This window comes from Cibotium barometz, chromosome 13, assembly GCF_041138505.1.
Source record: "Cibotium barometz isolate CiBa-2024 chromosome 13, ASM4113850v1, whole genome shotgun sequence".
Classification (NCBI taxonomy): Eukaryota; Viridiplantae; Streptophyta; class Polypodiopsida; order Cyatheales; family Cibotiaceae; genus Cibotium; species Cibotium barometz.
Genome location: NC_141058.1, coordinates 61295203 through 61314175, shown reverse-complemented (window position 1 = coordinate 61314175; position 18973 = coordinate 61295203). Strand labels below are relative to the sequence as shown.

Here is an 18973-nt window from a genome sequence, read left to right as displayed (position 1 = left end):
ATTTCGAGCACATGGAAAGTTTGCTGCTTTCTTTTATGACATTATTGTGCATTCAAAGAACGAAGAAGAGCATCGAAAGCACTTGGATATGGTATTTCAGGAATTGCAGAAGCACAAGCTATATGTGAATGGCAAGAAGAGTGAGTTCTTTTTGTCAGAGATTCACTACTTGGGCCATATATTGTCCAAGGAAGGGGTTAGGATGGACCCAGATAAGGTCAAGACTATTGTGGAATGGCCAGAGTTGACTAGTGTGCATGCAGTTCGAAGTTTCCTTGGCTTATGCTCTTATTACAGGAAGTTCATCAAGTGGTTTGTTGTGGTAGCAAGTCCACTACATGATTTCACAAAGAAAGCCGTGGAATTGCGTTGGGTCAAAGCTGAAAAAGAATCCTTTGAAGCACTAAACCTTTATGCTAGCAAAGGACCGGTATTGATTATTCCAGATTTATCAAAGCCATTCATGGTAGAGTGTGATGCTTCAGGAGATTGCATTGGAGCAAACTTGAACCAAGAGGGTGATGCCATGGCCTATGAGAGTTAAAGACTTCAAGGAGCCGAAAAGACCGCACCCACATATGAGAAAGAATTGATGGCTATCATTCATGCTTTAAAGATTAGGAAGCACTATCTTATGGGTGTTGAGTTTGTTATCAAGACGGATCATCAAAGTCTTAGATATTTTATGTCTCAACCTAAGATATCAAAAAAGCACATAGGATGGGCTAGTTATTTGGCCCAATTTCATTTTCAGATTATGCATACCCATGGTTAAGACAACAAAGTAGCAGATGCTCTATCTCGAAGACCCATGACCCATGTAGTTTCTATGGGATATCATTTGGACTTCACTATGATGAAAGATCTTTATGATATAGATGAAGATTTCAAGGACATTTGGGAAAAACTTGTTCTTTATAGTGATCTTGTTAAGAGCCCTATAATCAATACACATATGCCAAGAACCATCCTTTTCTGAACCAATAAGACTGGGGAGCAAAAAGGTGATGAGCTAGGTTGAATCAACTCCTTTTCCAAAAGCTCGGTCACTTGCTTCATAATCTCCTTTTGTTGAGTCTTACTCACTCGATTAGGAGGTCTATTAGGAGGTGAGCTTCTTTGCATGATGTCAATCCGATGATCTTCCGGTCTCTTTAGAGGTAGCTCTCTTGGAAGAGTATCTGCAAAACAATCTTTATACTTCTTTAGGAAATCCTTCCTTTTATGATCAAGAGTTGAGAGTGACTCATCACTCTTAGATTCCTTAGGATCTCTTACATATAAATGTTGGGGTTGAGGAAAGCTTGCCTGTACACCACCACCACACACACTTACAGCTTGAACTACACACGTGAGAGAGAGCTAGTTGCTGGAAAGTACGCTTATGATAATGATAGTACAAAAGTACTATGAGTACAAGATGTAGCCTAGGGCAAAGTGCCCAACACACATAAGTGTGTTCACACAGGGAAAAAACCTGTGTCCAGCCATAGGGAAAAAGTGCCCCGTGAGTAAGCTATGTTCACACCTGAACTAGCTAGGAGTGGTCATGACCAACAAACCCCCCTCAAGTGAATGGTGTGAATGGAGATAGTGTGTAGTAGACTACCCTGGTAGAGGCTGTAAGCTCATAGCTTTATGGAAAGCTTCAAACTTTTCCCTCGAAAGAGGCTTTGTAAACCCATCTACTATATTGGCATGTGTAGACACATAAGCCAAGTCAATCTCTCCTGCATGGAGCCTTTCCCTGACATAATGATAGTGAACCTCAATATGCCTTGTGCGGGCATGAAATACTGGGTTTCGTGCAACTGCTAAAGCACTCTCACTGTAAGTGTAAATGGTGGTAGGGGATTGCTATCCAACACCAAGATCGGCTAAAAGGTGTTGTAGCTAAACACCTTCCATCTTAGCAACCTGCCCAATCACTGTCTGTAAATGCAAGCAAGCATAGTGTAGAAGAACTGCCATAAAACAAGGCAAAGTTTGCAGCGCCTTTAAGATAGCGAAAGACACGCTTACACGCTTGCCAATGTGAAACCGGCCTTCAGAAACTTGACGGGCGGTGAACACACTTAATCACACTTTAATCACTTTATGAACTGGAATAATAAATTTGGAAGAAAAAGAAAATATTTAAGTGGAGCTAGAGTGCTCATGCACAGAAGACCAATTGGCCCCAAAGTGTGGCGCCCCCGCAGGTATTTATTTATCACTCGTGCTCGGCGTAGCCTTTGTACAAATCCCGAGAAGATTCCTCCTTGATCCACGGGGAGGAAATCTCCTTCAAGCTTTCACCCAAGATGTGTTGTGTGATACAAGAGCCTTGGCCCCCCTATTTATACAAGTTTAGGGGTGAAAAGATATGCTTTTCCCCTTTAGGAAAAAAAACTACTACAAGAGCTTTTATTATAAAAAGAAAGAACTCTTCGAATAGTTTTTCCTCTCTCTTTTTTTTTTAAATAAAAAAAAATACAAGGATAAGCGTTTTTCGAAAATCCACGCTTCGCTTTTCTCTTGCGCGTTTGAGCTGCCCGGCGCTTTTTTCTCTTTGGCACTTTTTCTTGCTGCCTGTCGCCTTGCGTCTAGTTGCTGCTCAGCGCCTTCGCTTGTACGCTTGCCCGCCTACGTGGTAGCCAGCCGCCAGCCGCTAGCCGCCAGCCGCACCTGCAGCCAGCCTTCGCTTCACTTGTGCGCCTGTAGGACTTCTTGCTACAGGCTGCCTATGACAAGTGGCAGCGCTTGCAGCCAGCCGTCTACAAGGCAGTGCCTGCAGCCAGCCGACTCAGCCACACGTGCTTGTGCCTGCCATGTCAGTTGCAGTCCATGTGCACCACGTCAGCTTTACTGTGTCAGTTGCCACCACTTGTACCTGTGCCACGTGGCAATGCCACGTCAGCTGCTGATTGGGCTGACCCACAAGATGCCTCAGCTGTTGCTCCTGCAACAAGATAAGAGAAACACACATATACATGCATATGCACAAACATATGAGCATGCACACATGTACACACACACCAAACATGTATCTGAATCCACACACATGTACAGACTTACACATGCATTTACTGGATTAAACATGATTAGTGAATGCTTAAAACATAATTAACAATGCTTAAGACAAAGAGGTAAAATACTCAGTCTTGTAACATACCCCCCTCTTAAAACAAAGCAATTGTCCTCGATTGTTCATTTAAAGGATCTGCCAACTGAAACAGAACCTGAGAGAGTAACGAGAATGCTATGTCCTGCCAACTGAAGCAGAACATTGGAATACATAAATCAAGAGCATCCACCTCGTGAGTAGTCATATCCCCTTGGATGCTTTACTTGCTCCGCTCATGGCCATCCCATAGGACCCACGATCAGCAGTACATCATGAACATGAGTAAACACTGATGCATATCAAACGAAAGTCTAGAATAGGCGTCCCATTCTCTGAAGATATTCGTATATCCATGAATCAAACCATGTGACTAGTACACACATATCATAGAAATCCCATAAGCAGATGTACTGTCAGGTCAGTATCTTGGGTGTGCTGATAAGAACACCAAGCGACTTCCAGATCTCATCCAAATGAACTCTGTGACAAAGGAGCGGAGTAACCCCCCTCTTTAGTAACAGGCAGTACTCCAGAATCCATAGTTGAACCTGTTGAAGCACTTTTGTAAGGTAGGCTCCAAACCAAAAGCCTCGAGGTAAAGTTGTAGTATCCTCGGTGAATCTGCCAAGTCACCCTCCTCCATCCACTTCGAATCCATAGGTGAATAGTTCACAAACTTCACCAGATTTTGACGTGAAACTTTCCCCCTGACCTTTCTTTCTTTATTTTCCAAAATCTGTTCCGGTTGAAGAATCTCATCAAGTTCTTCTACCTCTGGTTGCGGCTCATCAACCTACTCTATAGGCACCGTATCTCTGAAAGGTCTAAGAAGACTCACATGGAATGCATTATGAATCTTCCAAAGATCCGGTAACTGAAGATAATAGGAAACATCACTCATCTTCTCAATCACCTGAAAAGGCCCATAGTACCGCATACTCAATTTAGGATATAAGCTCTGTTTACCCTTCATTTTCCTGAGTCTAGCCTTCTCAAATCTCAAAAGCACCCAATCACCCAAATCAAAAACCAATGATCGACGGTGAAGGTTTGCTGATTTCCTCTGTTTCTCTTGAGTCCTTTGAAGAGCCATTTTGACCTTTTTGTAAGCCTCATCCATATTCTCCACGAAATGATCTGCCTTGAAGATCTTATTGTTGGATATGATAACTAAGCTATGAAGATTGATCAAAACATACTCAAGGTGGATCAAAGATTGTACAAAACATCATGAATATGAGAGACGAAAATTGGTATATGCAGAAAATTGATATGAGATTAACACAAGAAGACACTAATTATGATTAGACATGAACCAAACTTACATAATCACTTGATCACGACTTGTACCTTATTTAGAGACGCCTCTACCCTATTTTTAGTTGCATGAGTTGCATGAACAACATGCACCAACCATTTGTAGGCTTTACACACCAACCACTGACCACTAGCCTATCAATCACATATTAAATTGGACTAAGGAGTTGGGATTACATTTATCCAACAATCCCTCCTTAAGACCAACTTCTTACAAAAACATGAATCAAGTCTAACAAACCTCCTTGACACAATGAGTAAGAGTCCCCTCTTAACAACAACATAGGGTAGTGTACTCTCCTCTACAACTCAAGTTGGAACAACATAAGTCTTGACTCAACCACATACATGACATAATCTAAAAAGTATACTCCTCATCTACATCTTTTATACTAAGACTAGAACAAAGATTTGTTTCTTCTTGTTGATTGACTTCTTCAATCACATGTGCCTTTGCTTGCTTTTGATCTTTTTGGTAGCACTTTGAGGATGGATGATTTGTCTTTCCACAATACTCACAAGGATGTTTGGAGAAACAATCCTTAGTAAGATGATTTGTACGACCACAAATAGTACACTTCTTCTTTGCCGATGTCGTAGTAACAGTATATGCATAAGGATCTATCCCATCCTTTGTAATCTTCTTGTCTTCTTCCTGCAAAGAATTTATGATACTTTCCAAAGAAGGGACTGGCTCCTTCTCTTTAAGTATCGTCACAATTTGTCTAAAGCTTGAAGGTAAGCTTTTTTTTTTTTTTTTTTTTTGGGAAAAACGATCCTTTTATTAGTTAATGAGAAAACGCCATAAGGCTACAAAGCTCACCTCACAAGGAGGGATAATAAACACAGTGAACACCGGAGCTCCACCCCCGTGGCTGGCCGCTCTCTGGGAGGGGGCTACCTAGTAGTACATGCGGGAGGTGAGAAGAGCCAAACTGGAGGCCTGTAGTGCCAAGTGACATCCTCGCCCCTCGCGATGAGGAAAGGGCCGGGCTGCCAAGTGCGGAGGAACGCCTTGCGGCGACCTCTCATGCGATCCGAGTCGCCCTGAAGTTTCCCCCAGTGTCCTCTCAAGGTGTGAATGATGTCCACCCAGAGGGCCTATATGACCTCCGCCGGTGGAGTCGCCTGGCGGTCTATGGCCTCCCTGCATCGAGCTCTCCATATGTGCCAAGCCGTCAGGCTGGTGATCATCTCCCATCTGTGCCCGCCCCCCTCCTGGGAGACTGCCGAAGAGAAGTCTGGCGTCGGAACCACCGCCACCGCCCTGTCAGAGACCTGGATGGTCACACTGCCAGGGACATCCTCGTACCCAAGGGCCGGGCCGGTGTCCGTGGCCCAAGCCACCGCACCCCACGTCGCCATTATCTCACCTGGCGAGCCTGCAAAAACCATCCTGAGAGCGCGCTGCCAGACCTGCTGTGCCTGTGGGCAATCCCATAAGCAGTGCCGCTGCGACTCCTGTGCATGGCCGCACCGAGGGCAGGACGCTGGGTGTCTGCCAAAAGCTAGCCAAGCCCCCACAGCCAGTCCTCTATGCGCTGTGAGCCAGAGAAAAAGCGTCACCTTCGGGGGCCGGAAGCTGGCCCAAAGGCGCTGCCAGAAGTCCCTAAGGAAGGCATGGGAGAGCCCCTGTCGCCGCCAATGCTCGGCCGCCGCCGGGGTGCCCGCTGTCCTGTGCCTCTGGATCCGCCGCCCCAGCCTCGCTATGTACTGAAAAAAGGGGGTGCCTGGGCTGGTAGGGGCCGAGTAGGGATCTCGCCAAAGCCACTCGCCTGGATCCCACTGAAGGCGAATAAGAGGCCTGCTGTCCCAAGCCCATAATCTCCAAGAATAGTCCTCCCCTATCGAGGCCGATGAGGGGTCTACATGCCATTGTCTCTGATGAAAGCCGACCACCCGCACCCTCTGAAAGATACAACCCTGGAACTCATCCAAATCTAGTCGGGTCCTCTGAAGCTGGCCTCGCTCTCCCACCTCGAAGGTGAGTGGGGCGACTCTCTCTGCTGAGCCGCAGACCGCTAGAAGGATCTCATGCCGAGTAAAGACGCCCATCCACTGTGGAGGCGGAGGGTCCTGTACTGGAGTTCGCCACACCCGGGGGATGGCCGCCTCAATGTCCTGCCTCATCAACTCTCTGCCCCTCATCCCGCTGAGTCTCCTCTCCTGAGCCTCTAGAGGCAGCTGCTGAAAACATATCCAGTCGTCTAGGGACTGGGCTGGGCCGGAGCTCAACGGGCCCCACGACACACGAGATCGCGATCCAACCATATGACCACTGGGAAGTCGGATCAAGGGGTTCCAGATCAATGGCTGCCTCAGGCGCTCCTCATCGGTGCCTGGGGGAGTCTGGAAGAGTGACGGCCTGAGATGCTCCCAGGCCCTCAGAAGGCTAGCTGCAAAACACTCCTCGAAGCCAAGGCCCACTCCTCTGGATCGCTGCTCTGTAAAGATCCACCTGATGCTGGGGGTCCAGGGGCCGCTAAGAGAAGGAGTGCGACGGAGAATCCTGGAAACAAGAAACTCCTTCCACGGCTCAGCGCGTGGTAGGAGGCCACGAACCACCAACTTGCCAAGCAAAGCTCGGCTCTGACAAATAGGATCAACTATGCCCAGGCCGCCTCTCTCCCTCGGCTGGGTGATCACAGCCCATGCCACCTTGGCCCTGGCGGGCCGCCCGTCGCCACCAGACCAAAGAAAGTTCCTGATGAGCCTCTGCACCTGGCCAATACACGCCTGCGAGAAGGCCCAGCAAGAAGTGATGTACCACATGGTAGCAAGCAGAACCTGGTTGGCCACAACCACTCGGCCAGCCAGAGAGAAACGAGCGGTACTCCAATACAGAAGCTTCTTCCGAATGCTCAGAAGAAGGGGGGCTATCTGCTGCTCCGGAGATATGTCAATGCCCACATAGCATCCCAAATAGCGCACTGTAGTGCCGGGGGGCAGCCACTGAAACCCATCAACTGGCCTCCAAGTCGGGGGGGGCACAGAACTGACCCACAACCCACACGACTTGTGCCAGCTGATCAAAGCGCCCGAAGCTCTGCAAAACCTGTCCATGGCCGAGGCGAAGCGGCGGAGGTTCTCCTCCCCTCCCTGAAGATAGACAGCAGTGTCATCCGCAAACTCCGAGTCTAGGAGCTCCTCCGAGGTGCGGATGGGGAGCTGGAGGCCCCGCAAACGTGTATCCTGTGCCGTCAAGAAAGTGCTCATGGCCTCCGCCCCACAAAAAGAAAAAGAAAGGGCGCCAAGGGGCACCCCTGCCGCACCGAGCGCGAGAGCTGGAACCTCTCTCCGCGCATGCCCTGTATCAGCACCTGGCTATGGGCCGATGTGTAGAGTGCAGAGACCCCACGGATCCACTGAGGGGGGAAGCCCATCCTCTCCATAGTGCCTTCCAAGAAGGCCCTGTCCACCCGATCATATGCCTTCTTGAAGTCGAGAAGGAGCACTGCCAGATCCTCCTGCCGAAATCTAGCCAAAGCCGTAGCCTCCCAGAAAGAGAAGATGTTATCCAGGATGCTCCTATCCTGGATGAAGCCTGTCTGCGTGGAGTGGATGATGTCCGGAAGGTGAGGCTGAAGCCGCCTGCTGATCGCCTTAGCTAGGACCTTGTAGGCCGTGCCTAGCAAGGTGATCGGTCTCCACTGTCTAATCTCCAGTCTGTCTCCTCCCTCTTTGGGGATCAAGTGAATCAACCCCTCTGCCATGCTGTCCGGCATGTCTCCCGACTCCATGATCTCCTGGAATGCCAATCTGAAACCCCTATGCAAGAGACCCCAGTACCTCTGGAAGAAAGCCACTGAGAGACCGTCCTCACCAGGGCATTTGCCCCGAGGAAGTGCCTGAAGAGCCTCCTCCAGTTCCGTATCCGAGAAGGGGGAGAGAAGGGAGTGCTGCAAATGGGCCGGCACAACCGGTCTCGTGAAGCTCCAGACTGCCTCCCGAGCCTCTCTCACCCTGTCATCTGCTGGCTCAGCAGAGAGCAGATCCCTGTAAAAATCTGTGGCGATCGCCCGAACCCTGGGGGGATCCACCACCACCTGGCCATCAGCCTGCCGAAGACGCCTGAGACCCTCTCGTCTGAAGCGAGGCCCTGCCGCCTCAAAGAAGTCTCGAGTCACTCTGTCTCCAGCCTGTGTCCAAAAAGAAGCCCGAGCATGGAATCGGAACTCCACCCTCCTCTCCTCGATGGATCTGATCTCTGTGCGAGCTGACTCCATCTGCTCTGAAATCCAAGGGCTCGTAGGCTCCCTCTCCTGAAGTCTCTGAAGGGAAGCTAGACTCCTCCGCAGGCTCCTCTCCTGCTCTCTGAAAGCCTCCAGACGGTCCAGGGCAGCCTGTCTGAGCATCCTACTGATCTCCTGCAAACCCCTGTCAAGATCGCTGGCTGCCGATCCTCTACTGAACTGAAGCTCCTGCCAGACGTGCTCAACTCTGGTCGCAATCTCGGGCTCCTCTATGAGACAATCTGGAATCCGGACGCTCTGGCCTCGCTCTCCTCTCGTAGGGTCATCGATCTGGAGAAGCACTGGAAAGTGGTCTGAAAACGAGGAGCCTACAAGTATACCCACAGTGCCACCTCTATCGCAAGCCCACTCATCAATGTAAAACCTGTCGATGCGGGAAAGGTTAACTCTTGTGGCCCGTCTATCCGAGCGCGAGAAAGATAAACTCCCCTGCAACCTGCCAAACTCCGAGAGAGTCCACGGATCCTGGCCTCTCACCTGCAGCACTAGTTCCTCCCAGGCAGCGAGCTCCGGCCCATGAATGGTCTCCTGCTGCCCCCCATCCTGTCCTCTGCATCCTCGAGCATGTTGCAATCCCCCCCTAGGCACCAATGGTCTACCATGGGGAGGGACTGCCTAATGGTGCTCCAGAACTCAGCTCTCCCGGTCGCCCCATTAGGGGCGTAGAAGTTGAGGAAGCCAATGCGGTCTTCCCCAACCCGAAGGATGATCCACTGCGCTCGACCCTGGACCAGAGTGCCAGAATCCACAACCTCAGATAGAAGCTGCTCGCTGACTGAGATGCATACTCCACCCTGGTTCCCCTGGGAGCCATATGCCGGTGACCAAAAAGTGTGACTCCTGCCTGGCAAGATCTTCCCGCAGGTGCGGGTAGGCCCGGCAGAAAGGTGGTGCTCCTGGATGAAAAGGATATCTATGGGTCCTCCAACGAGAGCGCTCTGGATCTCCTGGCGAAGTCTGCCCCGACCAATGTAGCAGCGAGGTCCACCAAGACCCTGGATGTTCCATGAGAGGATCCTCATGGATGAGCTATGGCAAGTGAAGCAGCCGCCACTGGCTCACCCCTCTCAGCCGGCCCGGATGAGCTGCCCTCCACTCTGTGAGTCTTGGGCGCCGGCTTGGAGGGAGAATAGTCACTGTCTGTCCGCGTGCGGAGTCTCTCCAAAAAAAGGGTGACCTGTCTCTGTGTCCAGCCCCACTCCGCCTTCGCCCTGTCCAGGGCATAGGCGTGAGACCAATCCTCTGCATATATGTATCTAAAGGTAGGCTGCACCCTCGGGGCGGCGTGGAGGAGAATCAGTAGCACCGCCTCAGCTGAGGTGTGGACCGGATCCGCCCTCCAATCTCCTATACCAAACAAGCTCATGCGGGCTGAGTGTAATCGGGTCTGCAATAGGTCCGTGAGCCCCAGGTCACTGAAGTGGTGAGAAAACTCCAGTATCTGATCACGCAAAACTTCCTCTACAGAGTTGCAATCCCATGCTGTGTCTGGGGCAACACTGAGAGGAAAGGAGAAGGCCACCATGCTGCTCACCACTGAAGGAGAACGAGAGGGATGGCACACCACGCAAACTCGCAAGGGCGCGACCAGTGTCTCAAACGGGCCAGCATCCAGCTGGAGACACCTGAAAAAACCATAATCCACTGGGAGCCCCATCACTCGCGGGGGCCCCCCAGGGGAGGCTGGAGAGAACTCTGTGGCGGGCGAAGCTATGATCGCCATCTCCACCGGCCCAGAGTGGCGGTGGAACAGCCGCTGAACTGAACTCTGGCCTACCCAGCTGCGCTGCCCCGGGGCAGTGGGTGGTCTGGAGGAGTATCCTGGAGAGGCCGAGGGAGGGATGGTGGCTCGCGGAGAGGAGGGGGGAGAGCGAGGAGAGGATGGAGAGGCATCTGCCAGAGGAGAGGTGTCAGGGGGGGTCGCCGGGGGAGGCGGGAGGGGGGGGGCTGGGGGGGGGAGAGGGGAGGGAGGAAGGAGTGCTCTCCGAGTGAAGGGAAGAGGGGCCGGGGGTCGCAGAGTGCGGCCCGGGATCCTCAGGAAACTGCTCCATGGAGGGGGCGGGGCCCCCCCACGCAGGGGGAGGCGGGAGCGGGGTCTCCACGTGGGGGGCTCCACCGGCGGCCTAAACGGGCACTGAGACTGAATCCTCGTCCATCAGGGTGGGACCTGCTGGCCGCCTATCCCTGACTGGAGCATAAGTGCGGGTAGGTGCTTGGACGGCAGCCGGGGTCGCCTGTCCGCCAGCCTGGGCTGCCTGCTGGCGTCTGCGACGGTCCCTGCGGGCCGGGCGTTTCTGCCGGTGAACGTCCTGCCATCCGCCAGCCTCCTGGGACTGCGCGGCATCCTCCGCCGGGGCCTGCTCGTCAGATGATGGCGCCTGCTGAGACGAGCCAGGGATGTCCGGTCTCTGAGGTGGATGGCCACCCCTCGGGCCTCCTGAAGGGGGTCCAGAGGCGGCAGAGCGTGAAGGATGAACCCCCTTGCGGGGACAAGCGCGTGCGAGGTGGCCCATCTCCCGACAGATGTAGCACTGGCCGGGGAGGCCCGAATACTCCACGCGCTGTATCAGATGTCCTCTAGAAAGACAAGGGAGGAGGATCGTCTTCGGGAGGGACTCCGCCCGGTGACGGAACCACAACACGAATGGCCGGGAGTCCTGTTGCCCGAGCTATCACTGAGGCCGCTATCTGAGGCGTCTCCACCACCTGCCGGAACGCCTTGCCAATGGATGACAAGAGGGGCAAGTACTCCCTGCGGAGTCCAGGAAAGCAGATAGTGATGGGGAAACCTGTCGCGCCTGCTAGCGGGTCAGAAGCGGGGTCGAAACCGTGAGTCCATCGCGCCAGGAACGCCCGGGATGAGCGGAGGGCAATGGGGCTCCGAGCCAGCACCGTCTGAGCTGCCTGGGGGGACTCGAAATCCACCTGGTAGTAGCCACGTCCCAAAAAATCGACGCTGACGATCTTGGCAGGCACGCCAACGAGGCTGCCTTGCAGAAGGTCGCGAAGCTCTCTCCGCATCGGTCGGCTACCCACTATCTTGCAGACCAAGGAGGAGGCCTCAAGAGCGGATACTGTGGAAACAAACAACTGCTGATCTGCAGCTGTGAGTTCCAGACGGAGACCGGAATCGGCAGGGGTAGTCGGAGCGGCTTCCATGGAGTCCTCCAGAGGGAAAAGGCCAAAAACCGGGGTCACCAACAGGAGGGACACAGCCCTACGAGGAAACGGAGAGGCGGAAGGTGAGAGGATAGCGGGGGCGGAGCGGGGGGAGGGGGGAGGGGGGAGCTGAGGCGGGGGGGGGGAGCTAGCGGTGGGAGGAAGGGCGAGACGGAGGGGGAGGTGAGGGAGAAGGCGGGGGAAGAGCCGCGTAGCGGAGGAGAAGGCGGGGGAGGAAATGGCGGGGGAGAGATGGCAGGGGAGGAAGCGAGGAAGGAGGCGGGGGGGGGGGGGGGGGGGGAGATGGCGGGGGAGGAAGCGAGGAAGGAGACGGGGGAGGAGAAGGCGGGGGGAGATGGTGGGGGAGGAAGCGAGGAAGGAGGCGGGGGAGAGAGGCGGAGGAGAGGCGGGGGACAGGGGGGGAGAGGGGGGCGCGCGACGGCGAGGGGCAGCAAGGGGGGGTAGACGGGAGGGCGGGGATGGGGCGTAGCTCGCAGGAGCAGATCGCGCCCATTTGATTTGAAGGTAAGCTTTTAAGCAGGATAGCAATAGCATCTTCTTCAGGAACAGTTGATTTAACATAAACCAACTGTGTCATTAAGCTCTTCAACCTGTTAATCAAAGCTGCTAAATTTTCATTACTCTCCATGGTTAGATCAAAGAGTTGCATCTTCAAACTGATCTTGGAATGCTTTGCCTTTGCACCAAAAGTACGTTCTAATAATTCCCAAGCTTCCATAGTTGACTCAACATCATCAATATAATGAATAAAATCATCTTCTAAAGCAGTAATGATAATACCAAGTGCTTGCTCACCTTTTGCTTGAAGTGTAGCCGTTGTAGCTCTTGTAACTGCAGCAGAAATACCTGCTTCATCATCAGAAAGTGGCTTGACCGTACTCCACAGATTTTTCTTCATGAGGTAGCCCTTCATCTTGATTTGCTAGGTATGGAACCCAGTTCCGTTGAATTTGTCGGGGAATTTGGAACTCATGATAATGAAATATGATGATTGATGTTGAAAACTTGCTCACATAGATGATTTAAGCCCAAATAGTAAAAATATCATCAATATAAATCAAGATAAGTATCACCATGTTGTTGGAGCAGAAACTGCAGAAAATAGGCGAATGGAAATTAGCTCCGTACAGCAGCTACAGTGCACCATATGCTTCAAGATTTTGTATGCTCAATCTTCACTTGATGGACTTGGATCACCTCAAAGGAATTGGTCCAATTTGTAGCGACGAAGGCGAATTGTTGCGATGAACAGAAAACGGGCTGTCTGGCTAGCGATGACGAATTCGCGCATCTGTGTCGAAATTGGGCGTTGAGCTTCGAATTAGAGTATGCATGGGAGCAAAGCTAAGAGCCTATATCAAAATATTAGGGTTTCATCGCCTCATGTGCAAGCACGGAAGCAATCTACAACATGTGGCTCAAACAGAGAAAAACTGTCTATGGTGATTAAGAAATTGATTAAGATTTTTGCTAATCAACTAAACCTAATTGGGTCAAGCTCTGATACCAAATGTTGGATATGATAACTAAGCTATGAAGATTGATCAAAACATACTCAAGGTGGATCAAAGATTGTATAAAACATCATGAATATGAGAGACAAAAATTGGTATATGCAGAAAATTGATATGAGATTAACACAAGAAGATACTAATTATGATTAGACATGAATCAAACTTACATAATCACTTGATCACGACTTGTACCTTATTTAGAGACTCCTCTATCCTATTTTTAGTTGCATGAGTTGCATGAACAACATGCACCAACCATTTGTAGGCTTTACACACCAACCACTGACCACTAGCCTATCAACCACATATTAAATTGGACTAAGGAGTTGGGATTACATTTATCCAACACTTATCTTTTGTATGCAGGATTGGAGGTACTTTCTTCTCGCCTTCCACAATCTCGAAAGGTGCCTTTCCTGTTGAAGTGTGAATGGTGTTGTTGGAAGCAAACTCCACCAAAGGAAGATACTTTGCCCATTGTTCTTTATGATCCGAAATATAACACTTTACAAGATCCAATACAACTGAGTTGGCAATATCCAATTGCCCATCTGTTTGTGGATGAAAAGACGATGAGAACTTCAATGAAGTCTTCATGTTCCCGAACAATGCTCTCCAGAATAAACTCGTCATTTGAGGATCTCGGTCACTGACAATAGATGTGGGCATCCCATGGTATTTGAAGATATTCGTCAAAAAATATCCTCACCATTTGCTCTGCATTAATCTTCTTCCTAACTGGAATGAAATGAGCATGCTTGCTGAAACGATCTATGATAGTCGAGATGCCATCATTCCCACTCTTTGTCCTAGGAAGATCAAAGATAAAATCCATAACAATACTCTCCCACGGTCTCTCTGGAATAGGCAAAGAATGAAGTAACCCAGGTGTCTTTTGACGGTCATACTTCACCTTCTGGCAAATGATACAATCACGAACAAAAGCATCAGCATCCCTGCGCATAGTAGGTCAATAAAAGAATGCCTCCAAAGCCTTCACTGTAGCCTCAATACCACGATGGCCTGCATAAGGCGGAGCATGGCATTCTGTCAAAACCTTCTGTCTTACTTGAGATGTGACACACAATTTGTCATGCATCATCAAGAATCCTTCCTGGAGAGAATAATGATCAACTCGCTCTCCTTCGGTCAAACGATCAAAAATCCGCTCAAAATCTGAGTCATTAGCATACTGTTCTCGCATATCATCAAGTTCATGATGAAAGATAATGGAGACGGCGGCCACATGTGGTTTCCTAGACAAGGCATCCGCTACCACATTCTTTTTGCTATCTACATGAACAATCTGAAAGTGAAACATGGACAAAAAGTTTGCCCATCTCATATGCTTCTCTGAGAGCTTCGTTTGGGTAAGGAAATATCGAAGGGTCTGATGATCACTCTGAACAATGAAATCAGCCCCAAGAAGGTAATGCTTCCAAGTAGAAAGAGCATGAATAATCGCAAGAAGCTCCTTCTCATACACTTGTAGATTCCTTTCTGCTGGTGACAGAGTTCTACTCTCATAAGCAATAACATGTCCTTCCTGCATAAGAACAGCTCCAATGCTATTTTTGCATGCATCACACTGTACCACAAAAGGTTTATGAAGATCCGGTAAAACCAAAACTGGACCAGTTGTTAGCTTTTCCTTAAGCTTGTTGAAAACTCCCACTTCCTTTACTGTCCATCGGAATTTTACATCCTTCTTGGTCAGGTGATATAAAGGTGAAGCAATTTCTGCGAAGAATTGGATAAACCTCCTGTAATATGAACAAAGTCCTAAGAAACTTCTCACATCATGAATAGTCTGTAAATCCGGCCAATTCTTTATCGCTTCAACTTTTGCTGGATCCATCCCGACACCATCTTTAGATATATGTGCCCAAGAAAGTGAATCTCCTGCTTGAAGAATTCACTCTTCTTTCCATTGACAACCAACCTATGCTTTCTGAAATCCTCAAAGACTTTGGTCAAATGCTCCCGATGCTCCTTCTGTGAGTGAGAAAACACAATCATATCATCAAAGAAAGTGCCCACAAAAGAACGGTGGAGTCGAAAAATCCGATCCATCATCCTGTTAAAAGTCGTTGGAGCATTCGTAAGACCAAAAGGCATGACCAAAAACTCATAAAGTCCAAAAGTTGTCCTCGACTGAAGTAAGCTGATCCCTGTAATCGATCCAAAATATCATCGATTCGAGGTATAGGGAATCTGTTCTTGATGGTAATCTTATTCAGAGCCCTGTAATCAATGCACATCCGTTAAGAACCATCTTTCTTTTGTACCAAAAGCACTGGTGAACAATAGGGTGAAGAGCTCGGCTGAGTCAACCCATTGTCCAACAGATCACGCACTCGGTGGTGAACTTCCAGGAATCAAATCAATCCCATGATCCTTAGGCCTAGCAGGCGGCGATTTCCCTGGCAAAGCCTCTGAAAAACAATTTTGAAAACTTTTGAGAAAATCCAATCTTTCCTTATCCAGCTCAGATAGGTTAGAATCTGTAGTATCTTGATTCTCTTTAACAAACAGTAAGTAAACAGAAAGATGTTTCTTTATTAGACGAGAAATGGCGGAGGCCGATACAATAGTAGATTCCCCTTTAAGCTTCACATCAAGAGTGTGTTCCTTATTCTTATTAGTGAGAGAGATTTTCCTGTTGAAAGTATCTACTACCGCTTTAACCTTATGGCACCAAGGCATACGCAACAAAACATCACAACCCTCCAAAGGCATAATGAAGAAGTTATCCTCTCTGTCCGTGTAAGTCTGCACACTGAGACACAGTTTCCTAATGATTGGTGTAACCTCAACCGAATGTCCAAGACAAGCCAAAGTAGCCTCATGTAACACACCCATCTCCTCTGATTTGATGCCCAACTTTGCTGCAAGCTCGGGGGTGATGAAGTTTGCACGAGCCCCAGGATCGAAGAAGATCAAAACCTCCTGATCTCGAAGTCTTCCCCATGCTCTGCATAACTTTGAAGATGCATCCCCTTGCTTCATCCCTATCAAGTCATGTACTAGTCCAGCAGACGGTTTCTGTTTCTTTGCTTTAGGCTCTTCCTGTGAATCAATGCGTTTTTACGTGCTCTCTTCGGACACCAATAGTACCGATGCCCTGCATCTCCACAGGAGAAACATTTGTTGCCAGCTATAAGCTCTTTCCTTTCTTCATCTGTCCTTTGAGGTAAAGGCTGAAATTTTCTCTTCTTGGATTGCCCCTTCTCTCGTGATTCAGTGTTTTTGGTCTCTTTTGATTCCTTTGATGCTTTCTTAGAGAAGAGACGTTGATCCTTGAATCCTGACATCTGACCAGTAAGCATGGCATATCCAATCTGAGCATTTTCTATCATCTGAGTCATATTAATGACCTTTGTTTTGATGCAATAATCTCGAAGCTCCTTGGGTAACCCATAGCAATAAGTCTCTATCTGCTAAACCAATGACTCGGGCCTAAAGGATATGACCGGTAGCAGAGCATCCCAAAATTTCTTGTTATATTCTTCCAGATTGTTACAATCTCTGGAATGTAATCGATGCCAAGCTGTCATAACATCCACCTCAAAAGTCGGTGTCAACCATAAGGAAGAGAAGATTTGCTTGAACTCCACCCAAGTGCTAGGTGCTATTCCTTGATGAAGAAGTGTCGACCACCATTGAAGAGCATTACCCTTTAGGAAAGAAGCTGCCTTTCGTACCTTAGATGCCTCTGTGAAGTTACCACTAGAAAATGCCGCATCAAACTGTTGAATGAAGGTGAGAGCCTTCAAACGGTCCTTTGCACCACTAAAAGTATCAAACTTTACTGCAACACCACCCTCTTTATAATCTTTTGGCTTCTCGCCTTGAACAAGATTATTATAGGGATGTGGTTTGAGAAGAGAATTGCTCACAGCATTAGATCCTATTCCCATCATACCATCTCCCATACCAGGCATACCAAAAGCACTTCCACCATTGCCACCATAAGTTCCATACATACTTCCTGGCATACCTCCATACATACCTCCATGCATAGTTGGTTGCATGCCATAGCTCCCAGTCATGCCCATGTTGGGTACACCGGTCATGGAATGAAAGACAGAGTCTCCGCCAAAGTTACCAGCATGAGAAGTATTGAAAGGGTTTCCATGGATAGGTGGGGGAAAAGAAGAAGAAGAATCAGGGTATGGCTGAAAATTTGGGTGGATGGGAGTCGAATGTTGAGGCTTAGCTTTCTTCTCGGACCCCTGTCGCCGTGGTTTCGAATCAGCTTTGAAGTTTTGTGGAAAACGTGAGTCCTTCACGAGTTCCATTAATTCCTCCATCAAACTCTGCATCTTTGCTTCATAGGTGGCATCATCATCTTCAAGCTCGGGCATATCGGAAGGTATTTCTTGCTCGCTTTCCTCGTCTTTATCGAAATAGTAGTTGTCCTCTTTCGAAGATAGATTCTTCATCTCCACACTAGTTCCAGTCATAGAATTAAATGTGTCGACCACAGGCTCGCCTTCTTGAAAAAGTTGACGATGGATCCCGGCAATGGAACCTTGAAACCGGCCCTCAGAAACTTGATGGGCGGTGAACATACTTAATCACTTTATGAAGTGGAATAATAAATTTGGAAGAAAAAGAAAATATTTAAGTGGAGCTAGAGTGCTCCTGCACAGAATCACTTTATGAACTCGAATAATAAATTTGGAAGAAAAAGAAAATATTTAAGTGGAGCTAGAGTGCTCGTGCACAGAAGACCAATTGGCCCCAAAGCATGGTGCCCCCGTAGGTATTTATTTATCACTCGTGGTCGGCGTAGCCCTTGTACGATTCCCGAGAAGATTCCTCCTTGATCCACGGGGAGGAAATCTGCTTCAAGCTTTCACCCAAGATGTGTTGTGTGATACAAGAGCCTTGGCCCCCCTATTTATACAAGTTTAGGGGTGAAAAGATATGCTTTTCCCCTTTAGGAAAAAAAAATTACTACAAGAGCTTTTATAAAAGAAAGAACTCTTCGAATAGTTTTTTCTCTCTTTTCTTTTATAAAAGAAATACACAGCGATTAGCGTTTTTCGAAAATCCACGCTTCGCTTTTCTCTTGCGCGTTTGCGCTGCTCGGCTTTTTTTCTCTCCGGCGTTTTTTCTTGCTACCCGTCGCCTTGCGTTTAGCTGTTGCTCGGCGCCTTCGCTTGTACGCTTGCCCGCCTACGTAGCCAGCCGCCATGTGCACCTGCAGCCAGCCTTCGCTTCACTTGCAGCGCTTGCAGCCAGCCGTCTACAAGGCAGTGCCTGTAGCCAGCCGACTCACATGCAGCCAGCCGACTCACTTGCAGGCAACCACACGTGCTTGTGCTTGCCACGTCAGCTGCAGTTCACATGCGCCACATCAGCTTTACTGTGTTAGCCGCCACATCACCTATACCTGTGCCACGTGGCAATGCCACATCAGCTGCTGACTAGGCTGACCCACAAGATGCCTTAGCTGTTGCTCTTGCAACAAGATAAGAGAAACACACATATACATGCATATGCACAAACATATGAGCATGCACACATGTACACACACACCAAACATGTACAGACTTACACATGCATTTACTGGATTAAACATGATTAGTGAATGC

At 49.1% G+C, this 18973-nt stretch overlaps 1 protein-coding gene across 3 annotated transcripts in view; it reads left to right on the top strand.

The window, feature by feature from the left end:
- The window catches only part of LOC147632910 (persulfide dioxygenase ETHE1 homolog, mitochondrial-like), a 199163-nt gene that overhangs the window by 54579 nt on the left and 125611 nt on the right, over positions 1-18973 (top strand). The window lies entirely within an intron of this gene.